The sequence below is a fragment of the Notamacropus eugenii genome, chromosome 6 (genome assembly GCF_028372415.1).
Source record: "Notamacropus eugenii isolate mMacEug1 chromosome 6, mMacEug1.pri_v2, whole genome shotgun sequence".
Lineage (NCBI taxonomy): Eukaryota > Metazoa > Chordata > Mammalia > Diprotodontia > Macropodidae > Notamacropus > Notamacropus eugenii.
Genome location: NC_092877.1, coordinates 96,129,823 through 96,151,595, shown reverse-complemented (window position 1 = coordinate 96,151,595; position 21,773 = coordinate 96,129,823).

Genomic DNA, 21,773 nt, shown 5'->3' with positions numbered 1-21,773 from the left:
AGTTACAAATATTTTCTTTCCATGTAGGAATGTAAACAGTTCAACTTTACTAAGTCCCTTATGATTTCTCTTTCCTGTTTACCTTTTCATGCTTCTCTCGATTTTTGCATTTGAAAGTCAAATTTTTTATTCAGTTCTGGTCTTTTCATCAAGAATACTTGAAAGTCCTCTGTTTCATTGAATGACCATTTTTTCCCTGAAGTATTATACTCAGTTTTGCTAGGTAGGTGATTCTTGGTTTTAATCCTAGTTCTTTTGACTCCTGGAATATCATATTGCAAGCCCTGTGATCCCTTAATGTAGAAGCTGTAAGATCTTGTATTATCCTGATTGTATGCTTGGTCTTTTCAGTTCTGGTCTTTTCATCAAGAATGCTTGAAAGTCCCCTATTTCATTGAATTACCATTTTTTCCCTTGAAGTATTATATTCAGTTTTGCTTAGTAGGTGATTCTTGGTTTTAGTCCTAGTTCCTTTGACTTCTGGAATATTATATTCCAAGTCCTTTGATCCCTTAATGTAGAAGCTGCCAGATCCTGTTATCCTGATTGTATTTCCACAATACTCTAATTGTTTTTTTTCTGGCTGCTTGCAATATTTTCTCCTTGACCTGGGAACTCTGGAATTTGGCTACAATATTCCTAGGAGTTTTCTTTTCGAATCTCTTTCAGGAGGTGATCAGTGGATTCTTTCAATATTTATTTTGCCCCCTGGTTCTAGAATCTCAGGGCAGGGGAAGATCTTAATTATAATTTGATTTTTCATGTGACTAATGTGTAGATATGTTATTAAAGAGAGAATCTTGCATTTTTGATAACTTCCCATTCTCTACTTATAACTGTGACTTTTAAAAATAGTTTTATTTCCCTGTTCTTCTTTCCTTTAATTTTCTTTTGCAGGAAATTCAGGAAGTAAAGACTCCTGAGGAATTAGAAATCTTCATGCTTAAGCATGGCGAAAATATTATTGATACTCTAGGAGCTGAAGTGGATCGACTTGAGAAAGAGCTGAAGGTAAGCTGTATTTAGTAGATACTTATAGCAACCACTAACTGTCTTGGATTTGAATTAAAAAGACCTGGGTTCATTCATATCCTGACTGCCATTTCACTAGCTTTGTGACTATATACAAGTCACTTTGGGCCTTAGTGTCTTCATCTATAAAATGAGAGTAGATGAGATGATTTCTCAGGGGTCCTTCCATCTCTAAATCTAAATATATCTAAATAGATACTTCAACTTCACAGAACAAGTCCACTTTATAAAAGTTTTCAGCTCAGTCCAAAGGCTGTACCCACCCCTCTTCTGATTTGGTCTAACTTTTCTGAGTAATTCTAGATCTGATGAAGGAGGTTCTGCAGAGTTATATCTCTTGATGAGATCAGTACAAAGTCATCTGTGAAAAGGCATATCTAGAGGCCTTGTCTACAAAAAAATTTTTCCTTTGGATCTTACCCTGCCTGGGTTGGACATGTTTCACAGTAATGGTTTTTGACAATAATAGGATCACAAATTTAGAGGTTGAGGTTCATCTGATCCAACCTCTACATCTGACAGAATAATGTGAGGCCCAGACAGGTCATGTGACTGGCCTAAGTTGACACAGTGAGCAAAGTCAGGATCAAACTAAGGCACTCTGACCCCAGATCCAGTACTTTTCCAACTGTGCCATGTTGAGTTAAAGAGATGCCTGTTTTCTATCTTTTTAAATATTAATAAATGAGATGACAGGAAAAAATTAGGTATCTTTGTGGTGGCAACTGACAAAGAATCTTATGTGATCTTAAAATGCATGAAAGATATCAGAGGAGAGCCTTTCCTTTACCAACTTTTTTTTTTTTTTTTTGGTAATACATAGTAAATATAGTGGTTTCTTTTATTCCTTACACTTGTTAGTCTTTTATACAGAAAATAATTTGTGATAACCTTCTAGTTTTCTTATTTTTTATTTTATCAAAGATACTTTCAATAAAATAAATATACTATTTCACTTGGTGATCTAAATTAGCTACCATGGATTGAATGATCTCTGATAATTGTCATACATACTTATCCAGCCCTAACCTCTCTTGACTTTCAGTTTCATTTCCCAGATGCCTATTTTACATCCTGTAGATGCCTTAAACTCAACACATATCCAGAATCATACTTATTATCTTTTTTCCCTAACCCTTCCCCTCTTTCTGACTTCTCTGTTGCTGTTGAAGGTACCCATATCCTTCTGGCTCACAACCTAGGTGTCATCCTTAATTCCTTACTTTTGACCCCTATATCCAATCTGTTGCCAAGCCTTGTAGATTTTAGCTTTGTATCATCTCTTTATCTGCCTGCTTCTCTAGTCTGACACTGCTGTGACCCTGGTGCGGGCCCTCACTACCTCATATCTATTGCAGTAGCCTTTCTAGTGGATCTGCCTACTTCAGGTCTCTTCCCACTTTAGTCCATCCTCCATTCAGCTGCTGAAATGATTTTCCTAAAGCACAAGTCTGATTGTATCAAACTCCCTGCTCCAATTGAGTAAATTCCAGTGGCTTCCAAGTTTAAGTATGACATCTTCTGTCTCTTTGGTGTTTAAAGTCCTTTATAACCTGCCCCTGTCCACAGCTTTTCCAGTATTTTTCATCTTACAATTTTCCCCCATTTTTCCCCTCCTTCCTTAGCATCCTCTGCAATTCAGTGTCACTGCCCTCCTTGATGTTCCTCACACAAAGTATCCACCTCTAACTCCATGTATTTTAACAAGCTATCTCCCATGCCAGGAATTCTCTCCCTCTCTTTTTATCTTAGCTTCCGTGACTTTTTCAAATTCCAGCTAATATCCTGTCTTTTACAGGCTCTTTCATGATCTCCCTTAATAATAGTGTCTTTCCCCTGTTGATTATCTCCAACCTCTCCTATCTAGATCTTTTTTTTTTTAAGCAGTTGTTTGCCTATTGGCTCCCCGTTACACTGTGAGCTCCTTGATAGCAGGGACTGTTTTTTTGCCTTTCTTTGCAACCCCATGCATAGTGCTTAGTACATAGTAGGCTCTTAATAAATGCATGTTTACTGACTGATTGAATTAGCTGATTTTCACAGATATTTTATCAGTTAGTGAAGCAGTTAAGTATTTAATTTATTAAGTGCTTAGCATGTGCCAAGCAATAGGCTTCCTACTGGTGATACAAATGTAAAGAATTAAAATTGTTTGTACTCATGAGGAGCAGCCTACTTTCTTTTTAATTTAAAAAATTATTGATTTTTTTGTTTTTGTTTTTACATAGCCTAGATTTCTCCCTGTATTCCATCCCTTCCTGTATTTGAGAGTGTCATCCCACATTAAAAAAAAGTAAAAGAAAAACAAAGAGGAGAAAAAAAAAATCAGTAAAACTAATCAAACTACTGAAAAAAGAAATCTGACAATACATGCAGTATTCCACACCCATGGATATCCCTTGCCCCCAGCTTTCTCGAAGTTCTGGGAGTGAGGAAAGAGATCTTTTCTTTGGGGATAAGCTTGTTCTTTGTAATTTCTTAACATTTATTTTTAATTTTTTGTTTTTTCCCCCATTTACATTATTGTTGTCATTATATATAGTTTCCTTGGCTCTACTTATTTCACTTCTTATATGCTACTGTAAATCTCTATATTAATCATCTTCATCTTTTCTTACAGCACAGTAATATTTCATTATATTTGTGTACCACAGGTATTAGGAGCTTATATTCTAATGTGAAAGTAGACATATAAATCAGTACTTCTTCATGTCTTCTTATTTCCGTTTAAAAAAAAATTCATCTGTGATTTTCCCATTCTATTGGTAGTGTTCACATTTTTTTTGAGATATCTTTAAAGTTCATAATACTTAGATGTCTAAAAATGGTCTCACCTCCATTCTGCACACAGTTTGATCTTAGCCATCCACTATTCCCAATTTCATACCCTTCCTGATATCCTTTATATCCACTTTCTCATCTAGCACAACAAGGTTGTGATTGAGGGGAAAAGTTCTGCTGTCATCTGTAATTTTTTATTTCCTGTGGAAACATTGGCAGATCCCGTTTTTTAGGTTAATAAAAACTCCTAGTTGCATCCATAATAGATACTGTCAGTATGATCTTAGTTTGATCTCTTGCCAAGTTTTCTACAGACTTATTTCCTCTTTATTACTTAACACTGTTTTATTAGGCACTACTGCCTTGACTCTTCTGTTGTTGATCTTTCATTCAAACCGATAGATCATGTTTTCTGGCTGAGGTTATTTCCTAGTTCATTTAGCCCTTCTAATGGCTACTTTTTTTTTTTAATTTTAATTAATTTATTTATTTTTAGTTTTCAACATTTCATTTCCACAAGATTTTGAGTTCCATATTTTCTTCCCATCTCTCCCCTCCCCCCAACCCAAAACACTGTGCATTCTGATTACCCTTTCCCCCAATCTGCCCTCCCTTCTATCACACCCCTCCCTTCCCTTATCTCCATCTTCTCTGTTTTCTTGTAGGGCAGGATAGATTTCTGTGTCCCATTACCTGAATTTCTTATTTCCCAGTTGCATGCAAAAACAATTCTCAACATTCTTCGTAAAACTTTGAGTTCCAACTTCTCTCCCTTCCTCCCTTCCTACACATCCACACTGAGAAGGCAAGCAATTCAATATAGACTATATATGTGTAGTTTTGCAAAAGACTTCCGTAAGAGTCATGTTGTGAACGACTAACTATATTTCCCTCCATTCTATCCTATCCCCCATTTATTCTATTCTCTCTTTTGACCTTGTCCCTCTTCTGAAGTGTTTACTTCTAACTACTCTCTCCTCCCATTAGCCCTCCCTTCTATCATTCCTCCCATACCTCACATCCCTTTCTCCCCTATTTTCCTGTATTGTAAGATAAATTGTCATATCAAATTGAGTGTGCATGTTATTCCCTTTTTAAGCCAAATGTGATGAGAGTAAGCATCACGGTTTTCCTCTCACCTCCCCACTTTTCCCCTCCATTGAAAAAGCTTTTTCTTGCCTTTTTTATGAGAGATAATTTGCCCCACTCATGTCATCCTTTCTCCTCCCAGTATATTCCTCTCTCCCCCCCTTAATTTTATTTTGTTAGATATCATCCCTTCCTATTCAACTCACCCTGTGCCCTCTGTCTATATATGTGTGTGTGTGTGTGTGTATGTGTATAATCTCTCCAACTACCCAAATACTGAGAAAAGTTTCAAGAGTTACAAATATGACCTTTTCATGTAGGAATGTAAGAAGTTTGACTTTTAGTAAGTCCCTTATGATTTCTCTTTCTTGTTTACCTTTTTGTGCTTCTCTTGATTCTTATGTTTGAAAGTCAATTTTCTATTCAGCTCTGGTCTTTTCATCAAAAATGCTTGAAAGTATTCTATTTCATTGAATGACCATTTTTTCCCCTGAAGTGTTATGCTCAGTTTTGCTGGGTAGATGTTTCTTGGTTTTAATCCTAGTTCCTTTGACTTTTAGAGTATCATATTCCATGCCCTTTGATGTCTTGATGTAGAAGCTGCTAGATCTTGTATTATCCTGATTGTATTTCCACAACACTTGAATTGTTTCTTCCTGGCTGCTTGCAGTATTTTCTCCTTGATCTGGGAACTCTGAAATTTGGCCAGAATATTCCTAGGAGTTTCTCTCTTCAGATCTCTTTCAAGAGGTGATTGGTGGATTCTTTCAATATTTATTTTGCCCTCTGGTTCTAAAATATCAGGGCAGTTTTCCTTGATAATTTCATGAAAGATGATGTCTAGGCTCCTTTTTTCATCATGACTTTCAGGTAGTCCCATAATTTTTAAATTGTCTCCTGTATCTATTTTCCAGGTCAGTTGTTTATCCAATTAGATAGTTCACATTATCTTCTATTTTTTCATTCTTTTGGTTTTGTTTTGTAATTTCTGAGTTTCTCATAAAGTCATTAGCTTTCATCTGCTCTATTCTAATTTTTAAAGAACTATTTTCTTCAGTGAGCTTTTGAACCTCCTTTGGCTAATTCTTCTTTTTAAAACATTCTTCTCCTCATTGACTTTTTGGACCTCTTTTGCCAATTGAGTTAGCCTATTTTTAGAGGTGTTATTTTTTTCAGCATTTCTTGGGTCTCCTTTAGCAAACTGTTGAGTAGCTTTTCATGATTTTCTTGCATCACTCTCATTTGTCTTCCCAATTTTTCCTCCACCTCTCTTACTTGATTTTCAAAATCTTTTTTGAGTTATTCCATGGTCTGAGATCATTGCATATTTATTTTGGGGTTTTAGATGCAGAAGCCTTGACTTTTATGTCTTCCTCTGATGGTATGTGTTGTTATTCCTCATCTGAAAGGATGGAAGAAAATACCTGTTCACCAAGAAAGTAGCCTTCTATAGTGTTATTTTTTCCCCCTTTTCTGGACACTTTCCCAGTCAGTTACTTGACTTTTGAGTCCTTTGTCAAGAGGAGGATATACTCTGGGGACCTGTAAGTTCTCAGTTCCTCCAAGGTGGCACAATTAAGGCAGAAGAGTTTACTCCTCTCTTGGCCTGTGCTCTGGTCTGGGAGCAACCAGAAGCACTCTGTTCTGCCCAGGATCTGCCAGCAGGGTTCCCTCTCCAAAGCCACCCCCAGTTCTACCACCAGCCCTTTTCTGCAACCCAGGAGAGCCACTCAGGGCTGAGATCCAGATCAGCCACTCAATTCCCCCAGGGTCTTTAAGCAAAGAGCTCCAAAAATGGAATTGTTGCTGCAGTGGCTGCTACTGGTGGGTCCAGACCACATTCCGTTCTCACTCAGGTGAAAGAGCTTTCTCACTGACCTTTGAAGCTGTCTTTGGTGTTTGTGAGTTGAGCAATCTGGGAACTGCTGGTGTCAGTGGCACCCTGAAGCCTGTTCCAGTCCTATCCCTGCTGTGCCCCACGGCCCACGCTGGGTTGTACTCCACTCCACTCCTGGTGCGATAGACCTTTCCTGTCAGCCTTCTAGGCTGTCTTGGGCTGGAAATCTCTTTCACTCTGTCATTTTGTGGCTTCTGCTGCTCTAGAATTTATTTAGAGTCATTTTATACAGGTATTTTATGGGCTATGCGGGGGTCCGTCTTTCTACTCCACCATCTTCCCTCCACCCCCCATATAGTTCCTGTGTGTGTCTTGGCAAGTAGATTCCCAAGTTTTTAAGAGCAACTCTTTTTAAAATATATATATATTTTTTTTTTCTTTTTCCTCCAGTTGAAACAACTTTCTAACATTTAAAAAAAAAATTTTGAGTCCCAAATTCTATTTCTCCCTTCCTCTTCTTCCCCCTCCCATGAGATGGTAAGGAATCAGACATAGGCTACCACAAAGACAGCCAAAAAAGGGGGGAAAGGTCCTATTTGTACAAATATATTTATAGCAGCTCTTTTTGTGGTGGCTTAGGATTTGAAACTGAAGGGATGCCCATCAATTGGGGAATGGCTAAACAAGCTGTGGTATATGATTGCAATGGAATATTATTGTAGTATAAGAAATGACAAGCAGGACAGTTCAAAGAGCAGCTCTTGAGAAAAACAGTGACAAGTAAAGCTGCAGTCTTTTAAAATAATGCAGTGCATAAAATGGAGGATGGAAGACAATCATTTGACCAATTTGATTTTATCATATTATTAGGTTTATATTAGCTTATTAATAGAGAGAAAGCAAAGTACATACAGTTAGTGGGTTAAACCAGAATTTTTCTCCTTAAGATCATGTTAAAACAGCACTTTCCAATTTCCAAAGCATTTTCCTTAGCATGAGCCTGTGAGGCAGGTAGTACAGGTATCATTCCCCTTCACACCTTCCCCCCCATCTCCCCATTTTAGAGAACTAAAACAGAAGCTGATTAACTGACTTGCCCACAATCACATGGTTAGTAAGTGGTGAAGCCAGGACTCAAACTCAGGTATTTTAATTCCAAATACAATGAGCATTCCGCTTGCCCCAGATGTTTTTAGGAGGTTGTAGACAAAGGGTAGTGTGCAGTGAAGCCTCAAAAGAAAGCACCCATCTCATATCAGTGGGAGTCTTGATTCTTTCTACCTAATCCTGTGCACACAAGCAGATTGAAAAGGTCAGATCGCCCCTGCGATTCTTGCTTCTGGAGAGACTGAGGGGATCTCTTGAACTCAGGAATTTCAACCTGAAGTAGTCTATAAACATTTATTAAGCTCCAACTATGTGCCAAGCACCATATTAAGTGCTTAGGGATGTAAAAAAAAAAGGCAAAAGAGTCTCTTCCCTCAGAAACTAATGGGGGATTGAACATGTAAATAATTATGTACCAAGATATATCACCTTCTACAACAAACCTTTCCCAGTATCCCTCAATACTAGAATCTTTCCTCTGGGATTATCTCCTATTTACCTTATATATATCATGTTGGTACATAGTTGTTTGCATATTTTTCCCATATATTATGAGTTCTTTGAAGGCAGGGACTAGTGAGATTTTTTTGATGGGGGGGAGAGTGTTTTTGGCTTTTTTGTATCCCCAGCCTTTTGCTGAGTATCAGGCAAACAATAGTACCTTAATAAATACTTGCTGATTTTACTTGACTTGAATAAGGCAAGGGGAAATGAGCATAGAAAACTCCTTGTTCTCTACCAGCCAAAAATTTTTAGCATTCCCAATTTAGTTAGCTTCTGCCTTGTTTCCTAAAAAGTTTGTTTTCAAAAAGATTATTTCTCAATAAATTGGACCAAAATGTAGTTTCACTGAATTGCTCTGTGCCAGGTACTGTGCTAACAAGCAACACTATTGTTACTGACAGTCCAATGCAATTGAACAAGCCTTTATCAAGGGCTTACACAAATCAATTGCTACTTAAAAAATTCTTCTTTGGTACCAGGAAGATAAGTTGAAATTCTTCAATTAATCTTTGTATATTTAAGAACAAAAATTATGGAAATTTAAATGTAACAAAAGTAAAAGCTTAGGAAGCTCAGATGAAAAGGGAACAAGGCTGAATGCTAGAAGAGAAAGGCTGATGAGAAAATGATGGTCTGGACCAGGATTGCCATCTTTTTACACAGACGGTTACTGTAATGCTGCGTATCTTAAAGATCTCAAGATAAGCAAGGTTTTGAATAGCTATTCTCCATTCTGAGTTTCTTGGGGAGGCTGGATTACATTTCTCCTCACCCCCCAAGGGGATTACAGAGGCAGAAAGATCTTTTTAAGCCTTTGCTTCTTTTTAGATACCAGAGACAAATTTCCTTTCTCCTTCCTGGCAACCCAGAAGCATTTTCAATTCAACTGAAAAATAATTACATTTGATTGTGGCTTGTGTTATGTTTTCTATTAACATTTTGTGCTGAATAATTACCCTTTCAATTCCTGGTGTATTTTTGGATGGACTGTTTTTCTGAGACTGTGGAAGAATGTCAAACTAGTAGTCATATGATGTATAATATACTCACACTATATGCATGCAAATATACATGTACGCAGATACATATGTATGTATATATACACACACATACATATGTGCACATGCACAGTCAGTCTAGATGATATGGAAACTAATGCTACTACTAACTGCAATAACAATAGTCACCCTTATCATTAACATAACATAAAGTATTTACTGTGTTCCAGGCACTGTGCTAAAATACTTTACACATATAACTACATTTGATATATGAATACAGATAGATGTAGATGTAGATGTCCTTCTAATAGAAATGAATGAATTTCTGAAACACTAAGGTTCTTTTCCCTCCTGGGATGCCAAATTCCTCATGTAGCTAAAGTTTTTCCACACCAAAGCCCCTTCTTCACCCTGGCCAGGCTGTCAGTGACCTCAGGCTAAAAGCAGTAACGAACGCTTGCCACCTCAGTGCTCTCAAGCCAAAGCAGCAGCTACCAACCACAGCCCACAGGCTTTTCAGTTTGTCCCTTTTTCTCACCCTGAGTTCAAAAGAAGCCTAGGATATGAACACTCTTTAATCCATCTCTACTAAATTGCATAAGCCCTCTGACTTACTCTCACCTAACATTCACTAGGAAAAAATTATTTTTAAATTTCTTTTGCTTATTGAGTTTTAGCTTTCCCAATACCATTCCACATATTCATAGGGTAGATGGCTACTGAGTTTCTTCAGTAAGTTTAAATAGCATCGAAATGAAAGTAAACAATGAAATCAAGCTTCCAAATGCAGGCTTCTTTATCTGTTATCAGAAAAGGGACAAAAAAATTTTTTCTCTCTCCCACACCCCCTTTTCCTTCCCTGTATTGGAGAAGAAAAATGGAAAGTGAATGATTGGTTGCAGATTCCCTACTCTAGGGGAGATTGGGGTAGAGGAGGTGGGAACAAGACCCAGGTTGCCACACCTTTTCCCTCTGATGTCTTGTCTTGCTTATATCTGGTCATCTACTAGATATACTGCCTCACACATAAGTATTTTATAAATGCTTTTGACTCACTATTTCCCTGAACTCCCTGTCTCATTGGTCTAGCTGTCCTCTTTAGCTTGTGATTCTTAGCACCGAGTCCCAGAAGGTGCTCCACTCTGATTCCCGTCAGTATGTTCTGTAGAAATTTGGAGTCTCATCCAGAATGTCCTTTGGCAAGGGGCCAGAGTATGCAACCCCAGGCAAATGCTCAGCCTCATCACTCCTGTTTTACTCTTCCCCAGTTAAGTAGTTGCTGTCCCTGGTAAGTTGTGGGGAATATTTTTGGTAAATTTGTCCACGCTCAATTTCAAAAAACTCTCTAGGGATATGGAAAAGTTTAAGTATGGCCCTCTCGAATGCCTCTCTCCAGTGCATTACACCAAAGCCTCTCCACAAAATCAATTTGGCAAAGTTCTTAGTGGTTTCTGGAAAGTCAGTGTACCAGGGTTTGGTGCATGCCCAGATCATCCAAAATGGAAGATGACAAGGACCTGCTCCTGAGAGAAAACATACTTCTTTTACCTACTCTATGGGTGGGAGCTGTGTCTCCCTCTCCCTCTTTTCAACAGCATCCTGAGATGACAGCTTCCTTTGCCCACATCATGGTACCAAGAGATAAGTTGAGTAGGGAAAGGGCCACCATGCCTTTCTCTTAGACCCTGAGAAATGGGCTTACGGTTTTGGTCATTCTCTTGCTTTCCAACAGGGAAGCCCTGAGAAGCCAAAGTTCTGGGACATAAGCCCAGGAGTCTTTGATGAGACTAACAGTATATAAGAAATGAGCTAAATTGAAACTAATCCCCCACCCTGCCCCACAGACCAAGGTGGTACAGGGTAGATTTTGTCCCACCCACTTCCAGTATTTGCACTCAGGTCTTCCTGATTCCAAATATAGTAGTACCCTTATACTGCACTACCTACTTCCCCAATAAGGGTGGTGAGTAAAAGAAGCAGGATTTCCTCAGTCTATGCCTTCTGTCAGGTTTTAATCATCAGATTAGATTACAGATCAGATTACAACTGGAGGTTCAGGGACAAGTAAAGGGCACTATTGTAGGCTCAGACAAAAATTCTGGGGGGTAAGACCCTCCTTTTACCTACCTTCCCCTCACAAAATACAGAGCTTAGGAAAATTTAATTCAGCTGATGATAAAAAGTATTTCCATCTAGAACCTTCTCTTCTTCCTAGAATTTCCACATAATTCATCTTAATAGCATTTATTGGCTATTTATTAAAGGCACTACAGTATTCTGTTCTCAAAGATTAAAAGGAAATATCCCAATGAGCCTAGGAACAGGATATCTGTGGCAAAGACAAATAGAGGAACACAGGGGCAATTAAAAGAAACCATTCTAAGCATGAAACAAATAAGAAAGTCTGTTGTTAAAGAAAGGATTTTATTTTAATCATCATTGCAATTAAGCAGCTTTGCTAAAACAAAAATACCCTACAAACCTGCCCATCTTCTCAAGGTTGTACATTGCTTCATCTGATTGGATACCTGAACATTACAAATTTTAGGTAATAATTTGCTTGTGAAATACTTACATTCAAAAGGTAAAAACACTTTATTCATTACTATAAACAATCCTGCCCTTATCGTTCCAATGTAAGCTCATCCATTTATATTGCAAGCAGACACACACTGCAGATCCAACCACAGTCATCACTCCACATCATTCCCTCCCATGCTCCCCTCCCCCATACTCTCACCAGAAAAGCAAATAAATTGTTTGGATTACATTATATTATGTGGAAAGGGATCAGTTGGCTGTCTGTGTAACACAGGCAGAGCATGTGTGTACCAACAGCAGGAACTGAGAAAAAAAATCCAACAAGTTCCACATTTCTAAAATGAAACTGTTGTACCAAAAAGGTTATTTAACCCAGTTTCCCAAGTTCATCTTTACAATCTCTCATTGTCTCTGAGCCTGAAATTCTTACTTAAAAGAGGTGATTTTAAAACTTGAGGCTGATTCCTTTTTGGAATCACTGGAGGCACATCCCAGTTTCTATATTCAAACCTTCAGGTGAGGATGGTGGCACACACCTGTAACCCTTCCTATTAGGAACACTGAAGCTAAAGACACAGAGGTGTCCACACTAGGTCCAACATCAATACGATGAGCCCCCTGAAGGTAGGGGGTGGGAGCGGGGAGGAGAAGGCTATGTAGTGAAGTAGGAATGGGCTCAAGTCAACAACAGAGCAGGTTAAAATTTCCCTGGAGATCAAAATGGCATGAGGCCTTGAGTGGCCCCTGCACTTGCCGAGGCAAGCTAGAAAGACTCAGTCTAAAAAATGAAGCCCTTAAAATGAATATCATTCTTGTCTTTTTGACGTCCCATTTCCCAAAGGTTAGCAAGCAGAGAACTATCTATGAAGGATTTCTTAGTTAAATCTTTACCCTCAAAATCATTATAATTTTAGCAAAGTGAAAAGGAGAGGATGAATAACTTTTAAAACACTCACAAAAGACATATCAGTCTTTCTAGTATTGTGGGTCATAGTCCAAATAGCTCAAGTGTACACATCAGAAGAATGGTCTGCAAAATCAGCCACTTGAATACTAATATGCTAAAGTTGAGACAGCGTATTACTTAAACTATTATCTTTATTTTCTCTCTCCTCAGTGATTTTGCATAGTCAATATACTTGTCAAAGGAAGAAACCAGCTGTATCAAAGAAAAATTCATGATAATACTGTCTCTGTCAAGGAAAACTGCTTAGAATTTTGATAGAAAAGGAAAAAAAGTATATCTAACGATGGCTATTCAGGGTTCAGAAAGAGTCTTCCTTTCACACAACACAAATACAGCCATATTTGGGGGAAGGACAGAGGGCAGGATAGAGCGGGGAAAGGGAAAACTAGTTTACTAAGGGTCAGTTTTCCAACAATGTACTGAGATAGAGAGATATTCAAGAAGATGTCTGTTAATGAATGTAATATGGGTTTGGAGTAGAGTCTCTGAGGACCTTCCGTTTTAAATTCTATAGGATAAAACTGTGCTCTAATAGAATAGTGAATATACTCAGCTCAATAAGAAAAATTGAGTTTCAGATCCAAATGACTCCTCGGGAAAATTCCTCACCTAAATTTTTGTTCTTGTTCAGTCATGCCCAGCTCTTGCATGCCAGGTCTTTCTATCCTCCACTATCCAAGTCTGACCAAATTCTCGTTCGTTGTTTCCATGACACTATCTATCCAGTTCCCCCTCTGCCTTTTCCTTTTGCCTTCAATCTTTTCCAATGAGTCCAGTCTTCTCATTATGTGACCAAAGTATTTAAGCTTCAGTATCTGACCCTCCAGTGAAAAGTCTGAATTAATTTAAGTACTGATTTCATCTCCTTCTGTCCAAGGGACTCTCAAAAGTCTTCTCCAGCACCATTTGAATGTTGATTCTGCAGCACTCAGCTTTCATCATAGTACAATCCTCACAGCCATACATTGTTACTGGAAAAACCATAATTTTGATTATAGAGATCTTTGTTTGATGTGATACCTCTGTTTTTTTAATTTGCTGTCCAGATTTGCCAGAGCTTTCCTTCCAAGGAGAATCCTTTTTTAAAAAAAATTTGTTTTTCCCCCAATTATATGTAAAAACAAATTTTTTTTAAAGTTTTGAGTTTCAAATTCTATCTCCTCTCTTTTGCCCCCCTTCCCTATGACAAGAAGCAATCTGATATGACATACATTTGCAATCATGTAAATATTTCCCTATTACTCATTTTGTGCAAGAGAAATTTTTTAAAAAAGAAAGAAAATGAAGAATATATGCTTCAGTCTGTACTTAGATAAACATCAGTTCTTTCCCTGGAGAAGGATAATATTTTTGATCATGAATCCTTTGAGATTGTCTTGGATCAGTGTATTCCTGATAACAGCTAAGTCATTCACAGTTGTTCATCAGACAATATTGCTGTTACTGTGTACAATGTTCTTCTGGTTCTGCTCACTTCACTTTGTACCAATTCATGTAAGTCTTTCCAGATTTTTCTGAAATCATTCAAACAAGCACCTTTTAATTTCATGGTTGCAGTAGCTGGCTGCAGTGATCTTTGAGCCCAAGAATGTAAAACATGACACTTCTCATTTCTTCTCCCTCTGTTTGCCAGGAAAGAATGAGACCAGTGACCAAGATCTTTGGGTTTGTTTTTTTTAATAAGCTCCAAGCCACTTTTTATACTCTCCTCTTTCACTCTCATCAAGAAGCTTAATTTTTCCTCACTTTCTGCCAGTAGAGTGGTATTATCTACACATCTGAGATTGGACATTTCTCCCACGAACTCTGGCTTTTGATTCGGCCAGCCTGGCCTTCTGCATGATGTACTGTGCACCTAAGTTAAATAAACAAGGTTACAATATACAGCCTTGTCATACTCTTTCCCCAATCTTAAACCAATCAGTTGTCCCATGTTTGGTTCTAACTGTTGCTTCTTGACTTGCACATATAGGTTCCTCAGGAGACAAGTAAGATGTTCTGGTACTCTCATCTCTTTGAGGACTTGCTCCATTTTGTTGTTATTCACACTAAAGGCTTCAGTGTAGTCAATGATGTTGTAAATTTTTTCTGGAACTTCCTTTGCTTTCTCCATAATCTAGTGAATGTTAGCAATTTGGTCTCTAGTTTCCCTAGGACCAGTTCTCAAAATTTTAAATTTTAGAATTTCTGTAGGAAGGAGTCTATAGCCAAAGGTGTGCTGGGGTCAGTTCAATTCAAGAGCCAACTGTTAAATTTTCAAGAGAAGTATTTGGAGTGCTACAAATTGGGAGTTGAGCTGCTATGTTTCTATGTAAGAAAATGAACCAGAAAATGTTAATAATGAAGATTAAACTTTAACATGTGCTGTGGGTACGTTTTCCTCTCAGAGAACTGGTTGTTAAATACTTGCCAGCATATCACTGACTACAGTTAATTTTAGATGTCAAACTAAATGTGGATTTCAAAGCCATCTACAAGGTAACCAAGGCTCTTAACAGTTTAGAAAAGAACTAAAATATTTTCTATCATTTACTTCCTGTAAAATCCCCTCTGCCAGTCTCCCAAATAATGTAAATATATCCAAAAATTCAAAATCAATAAAATGGCCAAAAGTAGTTTTCATTGTCTTCTTAAGATTTATTTAACATTTCTGTTCCAGAATGAGTAAATCAGTTTTAGGACTCCTAACAAGATGCAATATTTTGTAGTTAAACTTTTAAAACATTATGTTAGTTTGCCTAGTCTTTAGGGGGAAAAAAATGTGCATTTCAGAGTATGCATAAGGTATATCTATTATGACTCCAGATCTATATGAAATACAGCAAAAGTAAAACTCACACAATATTTCAAAGAACATTTCTTAAAATATGTGAGGCAAGGATTCTCAATCACTAAAATGCACTAATATTTTTAGAAGACAATTTCATAGTTACACAACTTGGCATTCCCTGGGATCACGCAGCCTCCTCTTCACCCTAGCCATTTGTCCATTCTCCAAACCAAACTGTCCCCTATCCAAAAGGAGCTAAGCCACTCAAGCTCAGCACTGCCTGAGACCAGGGAGTCTCCTCTTCGCCTCATCCTCCCATTGCAGCAAAATGCATCCATCTCCCCACTCTTCCAACACATTGCTTGATGCTGAGAATTATAATCAACTTTCACTGCTTCTGGAAATGGTTCGTTAAATGTCTTATTGTACCAATCATCTTTGCAGCTTCCCATTCCCGTCCACTCCCCTAAATATGGCATCTCCTCCCTTAGAATGGAAGCTCTGAGAGGGCAGGGATTGTCTCTTTGGAAAAAAAAAATTGAAACCTGTTTTTAGCATACAGTAAACACAATGTTCTGCATTCATTAATCTATTCTCCAGGAGAGGACAGCTAAGCGATAAATTTGTAAATGAGTTTCTTTCCAAACCTGAAGCATTTTGTAGGAGACCTCCCAAATCATTAAAAAAAAAAAAATGCTGATTAGGTCACAGTGGAACTGTGTGAGAAGCAGATTTGGTTTAAGGGCTTTGGAAAGTGCAGTGCTTGATTCTCTTGAGAATCAATTCGACATGGAAGGTGGTTCTGGAAGCATCAGATATGTAAGGGAAGCTGGTTCCTCAACATGCCCCTATTTCCAACTTGACTCCCTGGAAAATTTATAAGAATTTCCCATTGGGTCAGATTGAGGCTTCTCATTTGGTTTGAGCTGAGGTATCTTGGTATCTTGCTTCCAAAGGGACAGTGTATTTACTCTGTATTTCCTGACATATTCTAATCTATTTAACTTCCATGACTTTTCTTGCTTAGATAGGTTTATCACTATTTACTATATATAACAAGCATTTGGTGGGAAGGAGTCAAACTGGCTGTAGGGATGGGGCACCTACCACCTCAAGGCCACATGTGGCCCTCTAGGCCCTAAAGCGCAGCCCTTTGACTGAGTACAAACTTCACAGAACAAATCCCCTTAATAAAAACATTTGTCCTATAAAACTTGGACTCAGGCAAAAGGCCAAACCTGAGGACCTAGAAGGCCCCATGTGGCCTAGAGGCTGCAGGTTCCCTACCCCTGGATAAGTTTAAAGCTACCCTTCCCTCTTTAAAAGATAATAATAGAACGCATTCTTGTTTTAAAAATAAAAATCATGCCTCTAATACTAGCAATACTTAGTGGGACAGATATAATTCTAGTTTAACACCCCCGTCAGAGAACAGAGCATCTAGCCTCACATCCCCTAAAGGCAGGAATCTTAGTCTCCTACAGAGGGGTGGCAACCTTCCTAGCTGCACGTTTCAGCGTCCTTATACACACATCTTATACAGGGGCATGTGCCTGCATACACACTTGCAGAGTATTTACCATACAAGTACTGCACTGAACCCTGGGGATACAAGGCCCTACCTTTAAGCAGCTTAGGTTCTAGTGAGGGAAGACAATAGCTAAACAGTACCAAGAGATGGGGATGAGGAAGGGTTTCTTGGGGTAGCAAAATGGCAATATGGACAGATTCAAGGGAGAGTTCAGGCATTAGTGAGGTGAAATATGGCTGGGGCCCTACTGAACAGGCCCCAGAGAGGACGTCACCAAGGAGGAGAGGAAGGCACAGAGGTTTCTCAGGCGTTTCAACGGCAACTCACAGAAGAAAAAACTACCAACGTAGACTGACACTCTGCAACTTTGCCCAAGATCATAACTAATGTATAGAGAGGATCTGACTTTGGGTCTTCCTGACTCCAGAGCCAATTTCTATCTGCCACATGGCCCTGCTTCCCATAGTTCCAATCATGAAAAAAACTATTCCTAAGCCCTATTTGTGTTTGCAATTATAAAAGCTCAAATGGATGTCATTGACTCACAAGCTCCCTCCACTGATGCAGATGGCATCCATTTGTGCCTGTCCATCCAAGGCAGCTTTCATCCACCCAAAATCCTGAAGACCTTCCTCCAACAATGCAAAGACACCAGGAGAGCGCTCTTGCTGTTTACTGGAACATCTCTTACCCTTAACATGTAATGAAACAATCTTTATCTTCCTATAATTATAGCTAATGCTTATATGGCACCTACTCTGTGTCAGGTCCTGTGCTAAGCACTTTTCAGTTATCTCATATCATCCTCACAACAGTCCTGGGTGGTAGATTCTACCATTATCCCCATTCTGTGTTCGAAGAAACTGAAGCAAAGAGAAGTTAAGTGGCTTTCCCTAGGTCACCCAGCTAGTGAAAGTTTAAAGGCTGGTTCTGTACTCAGGTCTTCCCAAGTCTAAGCCCAGCATTCTACACTGTGCACCAGCTGCTTCTATCACACAGTTCCTTAAAAACATTATTTACTTCTGCTCTTCAGAGTCCCTCACTGCTTACATGCTACAGCCTTCATATACCCAGCATGTACCTCTCCCATGCCCTGTGACACTCACTTTAGTTCTATGAGGTGGTGGTTTGGTTTTCCATGCCTTGCTGTAACATGACTGGTAAAACATCAGTACAGAAATTGCTTTCATGGGTAGCTTCAGGTCATTGTGGGAACTTCTTAATACCCCAAAGGAACCCAGCCTTCCTCCTACCCCTCCTGCTCAACTCTGGGCCCAACTTGTTTGCTCTTCTATACATCTGTTCTAGATAAACATACTGTTTGTACAAGCCCTATAAAGTTTCCACCCAAATGCATGTTGAAATCTGGACAACAGTCTTCATCCATTTGGCCTTTCTTTCCTGTATTGAGGAACAAACCAAAACATTTTGAAGTGATTATAGATCTCTTATAAGTGGGTTTACTTACAACTAAAATTAATTTTCATACTTTTGCACTTTTCCTAACATACTCTTACTTCCATTTCTGTCCTGACAAGCATGGTTTTTCTATTTTAAAAGCTGGAGTTCTGGTATATTTTAAGTGTCTTTTAGATCTGTCCTAACAGTTAAAAGTACAATCAATTCTTATTCCTAAAATATTATTAAAAACTCAATGATCCAAATCATCTCTGTTCTCACAGCCTGAGAAAAAATGCCCAAATCTATACTTCAAATACTAGCCAAAAATCATCTGTGACCTTCTTATATTTGAAGTTGAGTGACAAGTCTAGGTCACATTTATATTTCTTTAATCCTCCTTGATAGTATTGCTCCACATTTTTAAACTAAAAAAACTTTTTTAATTTAATTTTTAAAAATATTTTTAAAATTTAAAAAAATCAGTAACTTAAATTTTAAATTAAATTTTTTAAATTTAAATTTCAAAGTCCATTGGGTCTGGCACTACCCTACCTTTTTAACCCAGTCTCATATTACTTTCCCACCATCTACTCTGTCCAGGGGTGGGAAACCTGTGGCCCTGTAGGTCCTCAAGTGCAGCCTTTTGACTGAATCCTCAAGGCCACAGGTTCCCCACCCCTGGAATAGACCCTGTGATTACCTACCTCCATGTTTTTGTGCAGGCTGTTTTCTACACTTGCAATGTTCTCCCACTTTCACTTCCCCTAAACTTTTGACCCTCCTTTAACAACTCACCTCTTTCCTTCATGTAGCCTTCCCCTAAGTCCCCAGGACAACAACCTCTGTCCCCTCAGACATGACACAACCTTTTGTTGTGCTTCTCAGGTAGTCTTTTACATATAGCTATTTTTTGAAAATCATATAACGTGTCAAACCACCTTCAATAATTGGGGCACACTATGCTCTGTACATAGTAGGTCTTCAACTTTGTCCAAATAAATTAGTTTAAACCTTCCACTGACAGAAGAGAATAAAATTAAGTGTCTCCAATTCAAAGATTTCCACCCTACTTTTGGTGTCTACAATTATCTCAGCATAATTGTGTAAATTGACTTTAATTTTTAAAATCAGTTATGCCACACAGCACTATTATAAAGACATAAAAGAAATAGTAGAATGTAAAACTCTAGAGAGGTAAATATTCAATTCAACAAGTATTTACTAGGAGTCTATATGGTATCTACCCACTAAATGACAGCCTCCTTACGTCAGGGTGTGATTTTTCCAATACAGGTATAGATACTACTTTAAAACATGTTAAAAATATCTATGTTGTTCATTTTTTCAGTCATGTCTAACTCTTCATGATATCATTTGGGGTTTTCTTGGCAAAGATACTGGAGTGGTTTGCCATTTTATTCTACAGCTCATTTTACAGATGACCAACAGGGTTATGGATCACACAGCTAGTAATTGTCTGAGGCCACATTTGAACTCAGGTCTTCCTGACTCTAGGTCCAGCACTCTTATCTACTGCACAATCTAGATATCTATAGCAGTTCTTAATCTTTAAGTATTTGAAAAACATGCCTCATTCCCAAAGATAAAGAATTTGAAGACCATTCTGGAAAAAAAAAATATTCTGCCTCTTGTTCCTGAAATTACAATCTGGGGACTCTTAGCAAGAGTATGAAGGAGAGCAGCTAGGTGGCACAGTGAATGGAGGATCAGCCTTGGAGTTAGGAGGACCTGAGTTCAAATACGGCCTCACACTTGCTAGCTGTGTGACCATGGGGCAAGCCACATAACCCCAAATAAAAAGTATAATGGTAGATCAGATTATTTCTACACATCTATAAAAAAAAAAACAAAACCTAGGGGACTAGCATCCAATAAGGGAGCAAGCTATCCTCTCTCTACTCTCAACAGCTCCAATTCTATTCCAAAGCATCTAAGTAAGCAATACCAATTCTAGGATAATATACTATGTGTCACTCAAGTCAGTAGGTAAGAAACTAACAGCTGAAACTCTCAAGACTTTTGGTGTTAGGGGTAGCAAAAAGCTATCAAGCTCAATTGGATAACCTTAAAGACAAGACGAATACAATATGTGTAATATATTTCCTAATTTGCTTTTCCTTGAATTCAAGGAATTTGCTAATTGGAGTGAATTGAGGGCTCACTATTTTTTCCAATTGAAAATGACTTCTTAATAAGACTACTATATGTCCCTTATTGGACCCATACGTTGTTACTTTCTCAATTATCTGAAACAACCTGGGATTACAAGAGACCAACTCTATGATTCAAGGGGCAGCTAAGAGGCTCAGCGGATAGAGTGCTGGCTCTGGAATCAGGAAGACTCATCTTCCTGAGTTCAAATCTGGCCTCAGTTACTTGCTGTGTGACCCTGGCTGGGCAAGTCATTTCACCTTGTTTATCTCAGTTTCTCATCTGTAAAATAAACTGGAGAAGGAAATGGCAAACTAAATTACTCCAGTATCTTTGCCAAGAAAGCCTCAAATGGAGTCACAAAGAGTCAGACACAACTGAAACGACAACAATAACAAAAACTCTACGATTCAGTCTGGTCTCCCTAATACAAGGAAGATTAGGGTTCCAGTCACTGGTAAATCATTGGCCCTCAACGCAGAAATATAAGACCATTAATCACCTGATTCACAAAAACAATCTGGTTCTAAGACAGCTGGGTTTCAGTATGGGTTTGAAAGCTGTACAAGACTGGCTCGTGGGAGATTCAGATTGAGGATCATACTGACTGAAACCCCTAAATGGCTCCCAAATCAACTGTTTTCCCCACTCCTCAGAACTGGGAATCTAACTGCAGATGTCTACTTACTAAAGTAGTAAGTACTTTTAGTAGTTTACTAAAGCAAGGGAAATTAGTGAGTGATCATTTGCTAGCTGGTGTAGTGGAATGACTGCCAGTCTTAGCAGTCAGGAAGACTTGACATTGAATCCTAAGAGTAATTACTCACTACATAACCCTGGCAGCAAGTCACAACCTCTCATCTTGTTTCCTCATCTGTAAATTGGATATAATAGCAACTCCGTTCGAGGTTATGAGGATCAAATGAGGTAATCTTTGCAAAGCATTTTGCAAATGTTAAACACTACATAAACATCACCTATCACTACTGGGCAGTCATTTAATCTCTTGCGGCTCTAGGCACTCCTCAAAAACTTAGAAG